Source organism: Leptonychotes weddellii, chromosome 1 (genome assembly GCF_054177405.1).
Source record: "Leptonychotes weddellii isolate Sample4059 chromosome 1, ASM5417740v2, whole genome shotgun sequence".
Taxonomy (NCBI): domain Eukaryota; kingdom Metazoa; phylum Chordata; class Mammalia; order Carnivora; family Phocidae; genus Leptonychotes; species Leptonychotes weddellii.
The window spans coordinates 182,442,919-182,454,681 of NC_138369.1; positions in this window are offsets into that span (position 1 = coordinate 182,442,919).

Here is an 11,763-nt window from a genome sequence, read left to right on the forward strand (position 1 = left end):
ATCAGCAGCAGCGCCCCCCACAGGTGCTCCAACACCTGGCAAATGGATCCGGCGGCCGAGGGGGGGCCGTCCATGGCTGCATCGGGCTCCACAGCTCTGTCTCCAAGTGCCAGAGTCCTGTGGCCGCAACTGACCACTCAGAAACCTGTGGAGAGTTCCACTTATGAAGTCAACGGTGCCCGGCAACCAGGGCAGAGCAGTTGGGCTGGGGGAGGGGGGCCAGCCAGGTTCCAGAAAACAGTTGCCCCTGACTTTGCCGTGAAGTAGAAAGTTGTCTCGATCACACAAGCCCTGGAGGAGGTGGGAAGGGCTGATCCCAGCCTGAAGCTCAGCCATTCTAGGCCCACCTGGCCCTACAGCAAACCTAGGGGGTCAAGGCAGGGCCAGGCCATGTCCCTTTCTGTGCGCAAGAGAAGTCAGGGCAGAATGGTGGAGCCCTGTCCCTGGATGAGGCTCCTTCTCCTGGTTTAAAATTTCCTTCTGCTTTAGGATCTCGTGGTGCTATCCACAAAGGTCCCAGGATCTTCCTCGTCTGAGGCTCCTTCTCTCCTTGCGGGTGATCTCTGTGGTCAGGCAGGGATCTAGAACTGAAATGAGTCCCCAAAGGTATTAACTAAGAGACCAAGATTCCAATCCTGACAACTCACAAGAAGTCAGTTGGAATTGACAGGGTCTTAAAATTTCATGGGTTTTCTGTGGAGACAGTATGTCCCTGTTCAATCCAAGTGTTCCTGGAAGGGGGTGATGCTGCAGGGTGACCCAGGGACCCAGGCTCCTTCCCTTGTGTGGCCCTGCACTTCAGCCCACACCTCCCTTTATTTTCACTCAAAACTTTCTAAGGCTTGCTATGCCAAGGCTTATTGGACACATCTGATAAGGTTCATCATTCCCAATGTGATTTTCAGAAATCTTACGCCTTTTCTCTTGATTTTGGGTCATCAACTCATCTCTATTTTGACAATAATTTTTTTAAAAGATTTTATTTATTTATTTGACAGAGAGATAGAGAGCACAAGTAGGCAGAGAAGCAGGCAGAAGGAGAGGGAGAAGCAGGCTCCCCTCGGAGCAGGGAGCCCAATGCGGGACTTGAATCCAGGACCCTGGGATCATGACCTGAGCTGAAGGCAGCTGCTTAACTGACTGAGCCACCCAGGTGCCCTGACAATAATTTCTTGATAGCATATTTCCAAAACAAGATCACTAATCTAGCATACCACACCAGGAAGGTTTGCTAACACGAGCACCTCTGTATTCTGAGCCCATGGGGTCAGATCAAGTGAAGTTTTGACAAAGAATCATAGTATGTACATAGACAAGGGGAAAGTACCAGTAAAAATGAGGGAAATAGCAAGCTGATCAGGAAGTAAAGATCCCTTTATTCTCTCCTCATTTCCTTTCCTGTCTAGCTCAGATTTCTGGTAATTTACATAGGAAAGTAGTGCTCGATTGATTACATTTTCTTCAATTCACTGAAGTACAACATTTAACATGGAAAGAAGATGATCAGGAGTTTTTCTAGGCGAGCTTAAATGTGAGTCAGCTTCAAAGTGAGACGGCACTGGGGTGCCTGGGTGGCTCAGTCAGTTAAGCCTCTGACTCCTGGTTTTGGCTCAGGTCCTGATCTCAAGGTCCGCTTCAGGCTCTAAGCTCAGTGCAGAGTTGGCTTGGAGTTTCTCTCCCTCTCCCTCTGCCCCCGCCCCCACTGCTTTCTCTCTCAAATAAATAAATCTCAAAAAAAAAAAAAAGTGAGTTTGCACTATAAACATTGAATCCACAGTCACACCCACAGCTCAAGAAATGGGAATGCTGTTTTTTCTTGCACTAGATGGCAATGTTTCTCTGCAAACCAAACCAGATTTCCAGGCTCTGGGACAAGCTAGCCGACTCCCCTAGGGTGTGCCCAAGGGCTCCCAGTAGCGTGCCTGACTCCAGGAGTGGTACAGCCTTTTATGGACCTGGGGAGGAGTGCTGCCGTGGTCCCTGAGGCTGGTGACTAAGTTAGAAGTAGGGAAGGGAAGACACTGAGTGGGGGAAGAGAAGAGAGGGGTTGCTCAATCACAGCAAACATCTCAGTGAAAACACAGTGGGAAGCAGGCGTTTTTCTGAGCAAGTATCTTTGGACCTAACTTTGGACCTGAGATTGGAGCTTGCTTTCCTTCTCTTCGATGTACCACATTCATGGACTTTCTTCACCAGATTGTGTTGGAAAGAATCCAAATGAGAGGCAGGGCTGTTTTAGGTCTTAGAATGACTCAGCTAGGGGTCAGTGCACCTTATAAGATGCTTACCTTCTCAGGTCACTGTGCCTCCTAATTCAAAAATTTTTTCCTAGTACATTTCTCTTAGCATTGCCATTTTTATCAATAGGTACTATGGAGATAAGTCCATGTTCAAAAAATTGTGCTAGCACTTTGATAGATACAAAGCAGTACTTGGTATGTACTGAAGAAGTACTATTATTTTACTGTAAACATCATCAAAGATAATACAATCAGCTCCCTATGTATGAAGGGTCTGTATTTTCAAATTTTTGGAACTCAAAATACATTTTCTAATTAACATTTTGCGTGGTGGTTAGTTTTCCAAATTAGCCATTAGTATCACTACATTTTGTCATTTCCCTCTATCATTAGGGTAATAACCTATAACAATAATCTATGGTTATTATCAAAAATATAAACACAGAAAAATATTGTAATCTCTCCAAATTCCATCTCCAGAGATAATCACTGCTAACATTTTGGTGTCAATATTTTTCTCTGTGGATTACAAAAAATTGTCCTAATTTTTAAGTATCAGAAGCATTTCCCTTCATCAATAAAAATTCTTCAAACCTAGGGGCGCCTGGGTGGCTCAGTCATTAAGCGTCTGCCTTCAGCTCAGGTCATGATCCCAGGGTCCTGGGATCAAGCCCCACATCGGGCTCCCTGCTCAGCGGGAAGCCTGCTTCTCCCTCTCCCTCTCCCCCTGCTTGTGTTCCCTCTCTCACTGTGTCTCTCTCTGTCAAATAAATAAATAAATAAATAAACCTTTAAAAAAAAAGTTCTTCAAACCTGTGAACTCATTTGATTTCTGACCTCAGTTTCTTTATCTGCAAAACAGAAGTAGTAAGAATCCCTATGACGCAGGATTAATCATAAAAGAGGTAACACAGGTAACGTGCTTGCCATAGGGACAGGCACATAGGAAATGACCAATAAATATTAGTTTTAATGTTTTTGTTACCATTATTATGTAAACCTTTCTCCTATTACAAAATGAATATGAAAGTTCAAAAAATTCGAAGAAGTAAAATAAATACTATAAAAATCATGTGTAATCCCACTACATGGAGATAATCATTGCTAACCTTTCATATATGTTTTCAGAGATTTTAATTTTTTTAATTTTAATTTTTTTTTTAGAAAGAGAGAGCACATGAGCTGGGGGAGGGGCAGAGTTTGGAAGGGGAGAGAGAGAATCTTAAGCAGGCTCCACGCCCAGCCTGGACCCGACAAGGGGCTCTATCTCAAGTCCCTGAGATCATGACCTGAACTGAAATCAAGAGTCGGATGCTTAATGACTGAGTCACCCAGGCGCCCCAAAGATTTTTATTTTTTTAAGTCATATGTACACCCAACGTGGAGCCCAAACTTAGAACCCCAAGATCAAGAGTCACACATTCCACCGACTGGGCCAGCCATGCACCCCAAAGTGTTCACATTTTTAATGCTTACTTTTTTAAATCCAAGTGGGGATCATACTCTATGGTTTTGTTTGCTCCTTTTTGATTTATAATCTCACGAAAAAATCCTGATTTTATTGGCTGCAAAATACTCTCTTGTAGGAATGTATTGCAATTAACTATTTCCCTATTACTGGATGTTTGAGTGCCTTCTAATTTTTTGGTATTGTAAACATGATGTGATGAATATCCTAGATAATAAAGCTTTATCTGCATTTGGATTATTTCTCTAGATCAGTGTCACAGAAATGGAACTATTGAGTTGACATATATGAACTATTTTTAAATTCTTGATATACATTGGCCAGATTCTCTTCAGAGTGTTTAAGCTGATTTATGTTTCCACCAGCCTCAGTGAAAGTGCTGGTCACTTTAAGTATCCCCTAATTTTTAAATTTTGGCTAATTTGGAAAATAAAACATACAATCCCATTTCACTTGGCATTACTTTGATGGATGATAGGGTAAGACTTCTTTTTTTATTGTCATCTCTCTGCCCTGTGAAGTATCTTTTTCCTTTGTCCATTTCCTATTGTCTTTTTTTTTAAGATTTGTTTATTTTAGAAAGAGAGAGAGAGCAGGACTGGGAGGGGCATAGGGAGAGGAAGAAAGAGAATCTCAAGGAGACTCTGCACTGAGCACGGAGCCCAGCGTGGGTGGGGCTTGATCTCATGACCCTGAGATCACGACCAAGAGTCTGACGCTCAACTGACTGAGCCACCCAGGCGCCTCTGTTGTTCTATTTTTTAACAAGTCAGTTTGTGTTAGGTTTTTATATAATATATATACTGACTTGTTGTGCTAGTCATAGTAGTTACTTTTCAAAATTTGCAATTTGCCTTTTATTGGGCTTATAGTGGAATTTTCTTGTGGAAAAGAAAATCTGAATTTGTGTGCAGAGGGACCTCTTCTATGTGCGTGTGTAATGGGGATTTGCTGTTGTTGTTGTTGTTTTGGGTTTTGTTTTGGTTTTATGCTTGAATGCATTCTTTCTCACCCAGAGATCAGTTTATATTCTCTTCTGCAATTAAAAAGCAATCTGTAGGGTTATGCTTTGAGACTGTGTGGTGCTCCTGTTCCCCCAACAAACTTTTACCCATTGGCTTTAGTATCCATTGAGAATTCTTGCCTGAATCAAGTATTTCATTTGTGATTGCAATATGTACTTAGTGTTTTAAAAGTGAACAATTTTAATCCATCAGAAATTCGGTTTGAATATAGTATGAGATAAAAAGTTCAGGGACACCTGGGTGGCTCAGTCAGTTATGTGTCCAACTCTTGATCTCAGTTCAGGTCTTGATCTCAGGGTTGTGAGTTCAAGCCCCGCATTGAGCTCCACACTGGGTGTGCTGCCTACTTGAAAGAAAGAAAAGAAAGGAAGAAAGGAAGGAAGGAAGAAAGAAAGTTCAATAGACTTTATTCCCTCCAAGTATGAATATTTACTTTTTATTAATTAGTTTGTTTTTATTGAAAAAAGTAATACATGTGATAAAAATGCAAATAGTAAAAAAGAAAATACAGTAAAAGTAAGTTCTCTTCTTATCCCAGTCTTTCCTTTCCCCTGTGTATTCAGAGTCAGTCAATGCTTTCTGTTTCTTGTGTGACTTTTCAGATTATTCTAATATACAAGTGCACATGTGGACATGTGTGTGTATCCATTCTCACATAATGGAAACATACTATACAAACTGTTATGTACCTTGTTCCTTTCTTAACTTTCCTGAAGTCAATTTCTTATCATCAAAGGTACCTCAGGGTTTTTTTTTGTTTGTTTTTTGGGTTTGTTTTTGTTTTTGTTTTTGATGACTGCAGAGAGTTACGCTGTATGAAGGATGTAGGTTTATTTGACCCATTTCTACCTTTAAAATAGACTTTTGGGGGCACCTGGGTGGCTCAGTGGGTTAAGCATCTGCCTTTGGCTCAGGTCATGATCCTGGGGTCCTGGGATCGAGTCCCGCATCAGGCTCCCCTGCTCCATGGGAAGCTTGCTTCTCCCTCTCCCACTCCCCCTGCTTGTGTTCCCTCTCTCGCTGTCTCTCTCTCTGTCAAATAAATAAATTAAATAAGTAAAAAAATCTTTAAAAAAATAAAATACAATAAAATAGACTTTTGCAAGCTGAACTGGGGATGTGCTATGCATTCTATTTACTTTTCTGTGGGAATAGATGTGTTGTCCTTGGGGGCCCCTGGAACACTTCCAACCCCCCACTAGTTGGTAGCTTGCTGAGGGCATTGTTTCTCTTCTCTGCTCTATTCCCAAGTGTCCATCACTGGGATATAAATTAGCCTCTTGTGCCCCCTAAACTTCCCTTTTTCAGCCCTCATCCTCAACTTGTAGCCCTGAATAGATGAGCCCTTTGGCAAATCTCCTTTCCCTTGCCCAGCTGGCAGCTTCTATGTTCTGGGTCGTGAGTGTGGTAACTTGGAGGTGTCCGGACAAGTGGAATAATTAGAGAATTGTTAACAGCTCCCTCTGAGGGACTGATCACACAGGCAATGTAATAAGTGCTGGTTGGCGAGCACACCACTGGGCATGACGCCTTGTCAATCATTACCAGTACCTGCAGCTCCTTGCTCATCCTGATCTTCGGCTGCCACCTCCCATCTTTGGAACACTCAACTCCCATGATGTCTGACACGACCTGGACCTATGGTCCTTCATTGCTGCCAATTTGTCTTCACTGCTCATCACTGTCATATCCTCCCTTCCCTCCCGGATCAGCTTACATGGCTCCATCATGACACCCAGAGCAAAGGGGAACAGGATGGACAAGAGTAGTCAGAGAATATAGGACTGGAACTGAGCCCACCGCCCCCCCCCCCCGATGAATGAATGGGTGACCTGATGGATTACTCTGCACAGTACCACAGGTGGGAGGCTTAACAGAAATTATTTTCTCACTGTTGTGGAGACTAGATGTCCAAGACCAAGGTGTTGGCAGAATTGATTTCTTCTAAGGCCTCTCTCCTTGGCTTGTAGGATGCCGCCTTCTCCCTGTGTCCTCACCTGGCCTTCTCTCTATGCCTGTGTCCTAATCTCTTCTTATAAGGACACCAGTCATATAGGTTTGAGGCCCACACTAACAACCTCATTTTAACTTAATTACCCCTTTAAAGACACTCTGTCCAAACACAAACATACTTGGAGGTTCTGGGGGTTAGGATTTCAACCTCTGACTTTCAGGGGGACACAGTTAAGACCATAACACTTGGAAAGGTATGGGGAAGGGGAAAGATTTGCCAGGAAGAGAAACATGCCAGTGAAGGCCGGGCAGAGTGAGTGGAGTGTGGCATGGCGAGCTCAGGGACCAAGGCGAGGCAGGCTGGGGTTGGGGAGGGTAGTGAGAAGCACAGGTGAGCAGGGGAGGGGGTCAGCATAGTGGGGACGGGTGGGGAGCAGAGCAGTGGCCAGATGCAATGACATTTTAGGCTGGTTAATGGGGGAAGAGATAGAAGGCGTGTGGAAGGAAGGGTAGCTGGAAGGAGAAGCTGAAGAGAAAGAATTTGAAATAAAACACTTGGAGACAAAGGGCCTAAGGGCTGGAGAGGAAAAAAGGCGGACATTTTCTAGCTGAGGGACTGGAGTGTGAATGGTGCCAGGGGGGCAGGAAGGCAGATGGCATTCTCTGTTTAAAGGCAATCTTCACCCGAACGATTAAGATCTTGCTGGTCAGAACCACAGACCTGGAGCATTGAGAGGCCCTGAGAGGTCATTTAATCCACTCTCTCCAATCTATCCACATGGGCCAACAAGTCTGTGGGAAGAGACTACTGGTTAGCTAGCTCACTCCACCAGGAGATGTGGCCTGGGGCCTGATGCTCCCCCAATGGTACCAACTGGGCAAACGTAGGCTGTCACCAGGCCTGGGCGCCTTGCCTGCCTCAAGGCCGAGAGCTGAAGGCCAAACCAGGTGACGCTGTGAGGCTCCCACAGCTTTGAGACCTGGGACTGGAGCAGGCCTGGTCACCAGTGTGGGTGGCTCCACCTCTCCCATCAGCGTTATCATGCTTTCGTGGGTGACAATGGCTTAGCCCCCCTCCCATCTGTTTAGGAGAGAGGGGTTTTATAATAGATTTAAATAGACGAGGGCGCTCAGTCAGTTAAACGTGTGCTTCGGCTCAGGTCATGATCCCGGGGTCCTGGGATCGAGTCCTGCATCAGCCTCCCTGCTCCGAGGGGAGCCTGCTTCTCGCTCTCCCTCTGCTGCTCACTCTGCTCGTGCTCTCTCTCTCTCCCTCTCTCGCAAATAAATAAATAAATAAATAATCTTTAAAAAAGGAGATATAAATAGAAGAGGTAACCCGACTACTTAAAATACAGAAAGGGATCAGATCTTTCACCAAGAGCGAGGAAGAAGAAAGGGTGCCAAGAATGAGAAAAGAGGAAGCCATGGGCATTCAAGACAAACAGGTGCATTTCCCACCAGAGCCGGAGGCTGACATGAACCTAGGTGCCAACCTTGTCTCCACCTGTCACCCGCGGACCTCCGGCCCCTCTCTTCCCAACTTGGGAGCCGAACTGGGAAAGGTGCGTGGAAGGGGCTCCAAGTCACTGTGTCCCAATGAACCGCGGGCAGAGCTGGAGGCCGGCGAGGAGAGATGGCCCGTCCCTGGGCTCTGATTTCTCCCCCAGGGGCTTCCACAGCTCTCCTGGATTTTATTTTTGTCGCCAGCATTATGCTCTGGTGCCATCAATACGGTTCCAGGGAGCAAATGATCACAGATGGACTCACTTCCACGTTTTCCTTCAGAACCTTAGTCATCAGCCAGAGATTCCCACTGTGAACTGAACCCAGCCAGCGAAAAATGACCGCACATTTGGAAAAAAAAAAAATGTGTGCATCTAAGACCACACTCCTTTGCTAAATGTCGCTCTTATTTTCTATGTAAATTGATAGCTGTTGAAATATGGTGGAAACGTTTCTGAAACTCAAGGTATCAACTGTTTCAATTATTTGAAATATTCCTGTGCTTGTTCAATGGACTTGAGAGGCCACTAAGTTAAAACTTACAAAGGGCTGCCCTTTGCAGTTCCAGAGGCCTAGTCTCTGTGGTCCTTTCCTGCCTGCAGCTGCAGGAAATTTGTGTTAAAATTGTGCCACAATGTCCTTTTCCCAGGGCAGACTTATTCTGCAACTTGGTCTCTACCACGTTCAATGCATACTAATCACCCACAGACCAAGATTAAAATGTGTTTTATAACTTGCTCTATTAATGAAGCAATTAATGAAACAAATTATTGTTTCTGTTTATTTTAAAATCCTCTCTCTCTCTCTTTAAAAAGATTTTATTTATTTATTTGACAGAGAGAGCACAAGCAGAGGAGGAGGGAGAAGCAGGCTCCCCAAGGAGCAGGGAGCCTGATGTGGGGCTCGATCCCAGGACCCTGGGATCATGACCTGAGCTGACGGCAGACGCTTAACCAACGGAGTCGCCCAGGAGCCCTTTATCTCTGGTTTTAACAGACATTTTATTTATTTCTTTATTTTTTGCATAAGATTCAAGTAAAACAGACATGGAGAAATAGCACAATTTTTAAAAAGCCACTAAATTGTAAATGAAATCTGATAATATAAATATATTTCAAATTAATTTGGTATAATATGATGTTAATTTAGTATACTTTCTATTTCCTCTTGTAACTACAAATTACACTTTAATAGCATCCATTAGGATATGGGAGAACTAGCAGTTTAATTGTAATTTTTAAATAAAGAAATCTTATAAAAAGATACTGAGTTTTTAAAATATTAAGCGTTTACCTAGAGTCATTTGCAATTATCGTTAACTCAAAAGTGGCCTTTCTAAAATTGTACTGGGTGCTAAGGAATGAAACAAAAATCAGTAACAAAGCATGTTATATTTAATTCAGATGATAAATACGATCATAATGTTGCTGCGTCTCCCAAGAAAGGAAGGAATGCAAATTAGTATGGAATTGTGTGAGAAGACTAAATCCTTCTCAATAAACCATACACTTTTAAAAGCAGAACCCTAAACCTGAAGAATAAAATTTCTGTATTTAAAGAAGGTGAGAACATCTGCATTTTTACTTGAAAACTTCTTACTTGGTTACTTGTTATTTTACCTCGTTAGACTTTTACAAAGTACGATAGTCAGAGGGCAAACCACAAAGAAACAGAAATTCGCATTAAACCTATTTAGCAACAAACTAATAAGTGATCTGCATTGTGTGTGTGTGTGTGTTAAGGTGTAGAAAACGAAATAGATTCGTTACCTTGAGCAAATCATCTAGTTTCACTGATTAGCTCAAATGGCAAAGTCTTTTTAGGTCATGATTCATCTTTATTGCCTGTCCCAGGTGAAATGAGAAGTAGCAGGATTTGGGCTTCTTTTTCATTGACGTGCAGTGTAACTGGGGACACGCATTTCCGAACCCAACTGTTGCTGGGATTGAACTATAGCTGAATGCTGTTGGCCTCTGTGGTCTCCGGCCCACTCCTTCTGCAGAAAGCTAGAGAACCCCTCCGTCAGGTGGGTCCGACAGCCTACTGACTCTCCCTGTGTGGGTCCTGCAGACAGGCATCATGCATCTAGGATGTGGATTGCTCATCTCCCAGGGAGGCTGGTTGTGTGGGGAAGTGAGTGCAGGCTTTGGAGTCAGACAGACCTGAGCTCCTCCTGCTCTGCCTTCCATTCCCTGGGTGATCATCTCTCCCTGAACCCCAGTGTTGGTGCCCTTCTCAACCCAGGGCTGAGCAGGACTGACCTCTCATCTAGAGAGGCCGGAGGGTTGCAAGAGGTCACATAAGAAATACGGCCAGCACCATACTTGGCACGTACTTAGTAGATACAAAATAGAATACCATTTTATGTAGACTTGTAGGCTTCAAGGGGGTTTAACCCGGCTCCTATGACCTTAGGCAAGTCGTATGACTTCCCTGAACCTCAGTGTTTTAATCTGTAAAATGAGTCTATAAAGCTCAGTCAAGACAGGGGACAGTGGGGGGCGCCTGGGTGGCTCAGTCGGTGAAGCGTCTGTCTTCGACTCAGGTCGTGATCCCAGGGTCCTGGGACTGAGTCCCGCATGGGGCTTCCTGCTGAGCGGGGAGCCTGCTTCTCCCTCTCCCTCTGCTGCCCCTGCTTGTGCTCTCTCTCTGTCAAATAAATAAAATCTTTTTTTAAAAAAAGACAGGGGACAGTGGAAGTGCTTTGTAAATGGTAATGCATTAAGTAAATGTTACAAATGTATCTTTCAACACACTTTTTTCTTACATCAGCCTGATGAGCAAGGAAATACTATACTCCCACGCATGAAGACACAGGCTCAAGTACGTGACTAAAGTCAGACAGCTAGGATGCAACTCAAATCTTATCATTATAATGCCATCCTTAATATCCTTATACTCAGATGCTCATGCTCAAATGTTCTAATATTAATGCCACACTCAAATAATTTATGATAGTAACAACGTTCACATATTATAATGTATATTCAAATATTATACTGTAGCACCCACACTCACATATTATAATTATAATGCCATGCTCAAATATTATGAAAAATACAAATATTCAGCTATTGTGATCTTAACACCATACTCAAATATGATAGCATTGAACTACTACTCACATATTATAATCATAATACTATCTTCAGAGTTTTGTCAGGGTTATCTCTTTGTTTTGTGATTCGCATTTATTTCCAAATCCTGTCTCTGTCACCCTCCATGTCCTGCCCTCTGGACTGACGTTCCTCATGGACAGGGGCAGCTGAGCACAGTGACCAGGCACGAAATGCTTCCGGTGGACCAGTTCCTCACGTCCGCTCTGCTGTCATTGATCTAAGGTAGGGTGACGTTTGTCTCCTCTCTGAAGACTCTCTGCTCGTTCCAGGCTACATGGTTTCCCCATTTCCTGATCTCCGGGGTGCAGAGAGGCAACACCACTGGATTTCCAAGTATGTTCCGTGTTCCATGTTGGTTCCTGTCGTTGTTTGGGCTTATTGTTTCCTTCGAGAGTAGGAACCATGTTGTTGTTTTTTTTTTTTTTGAAGATTTTATTTATTTATTTGAGACA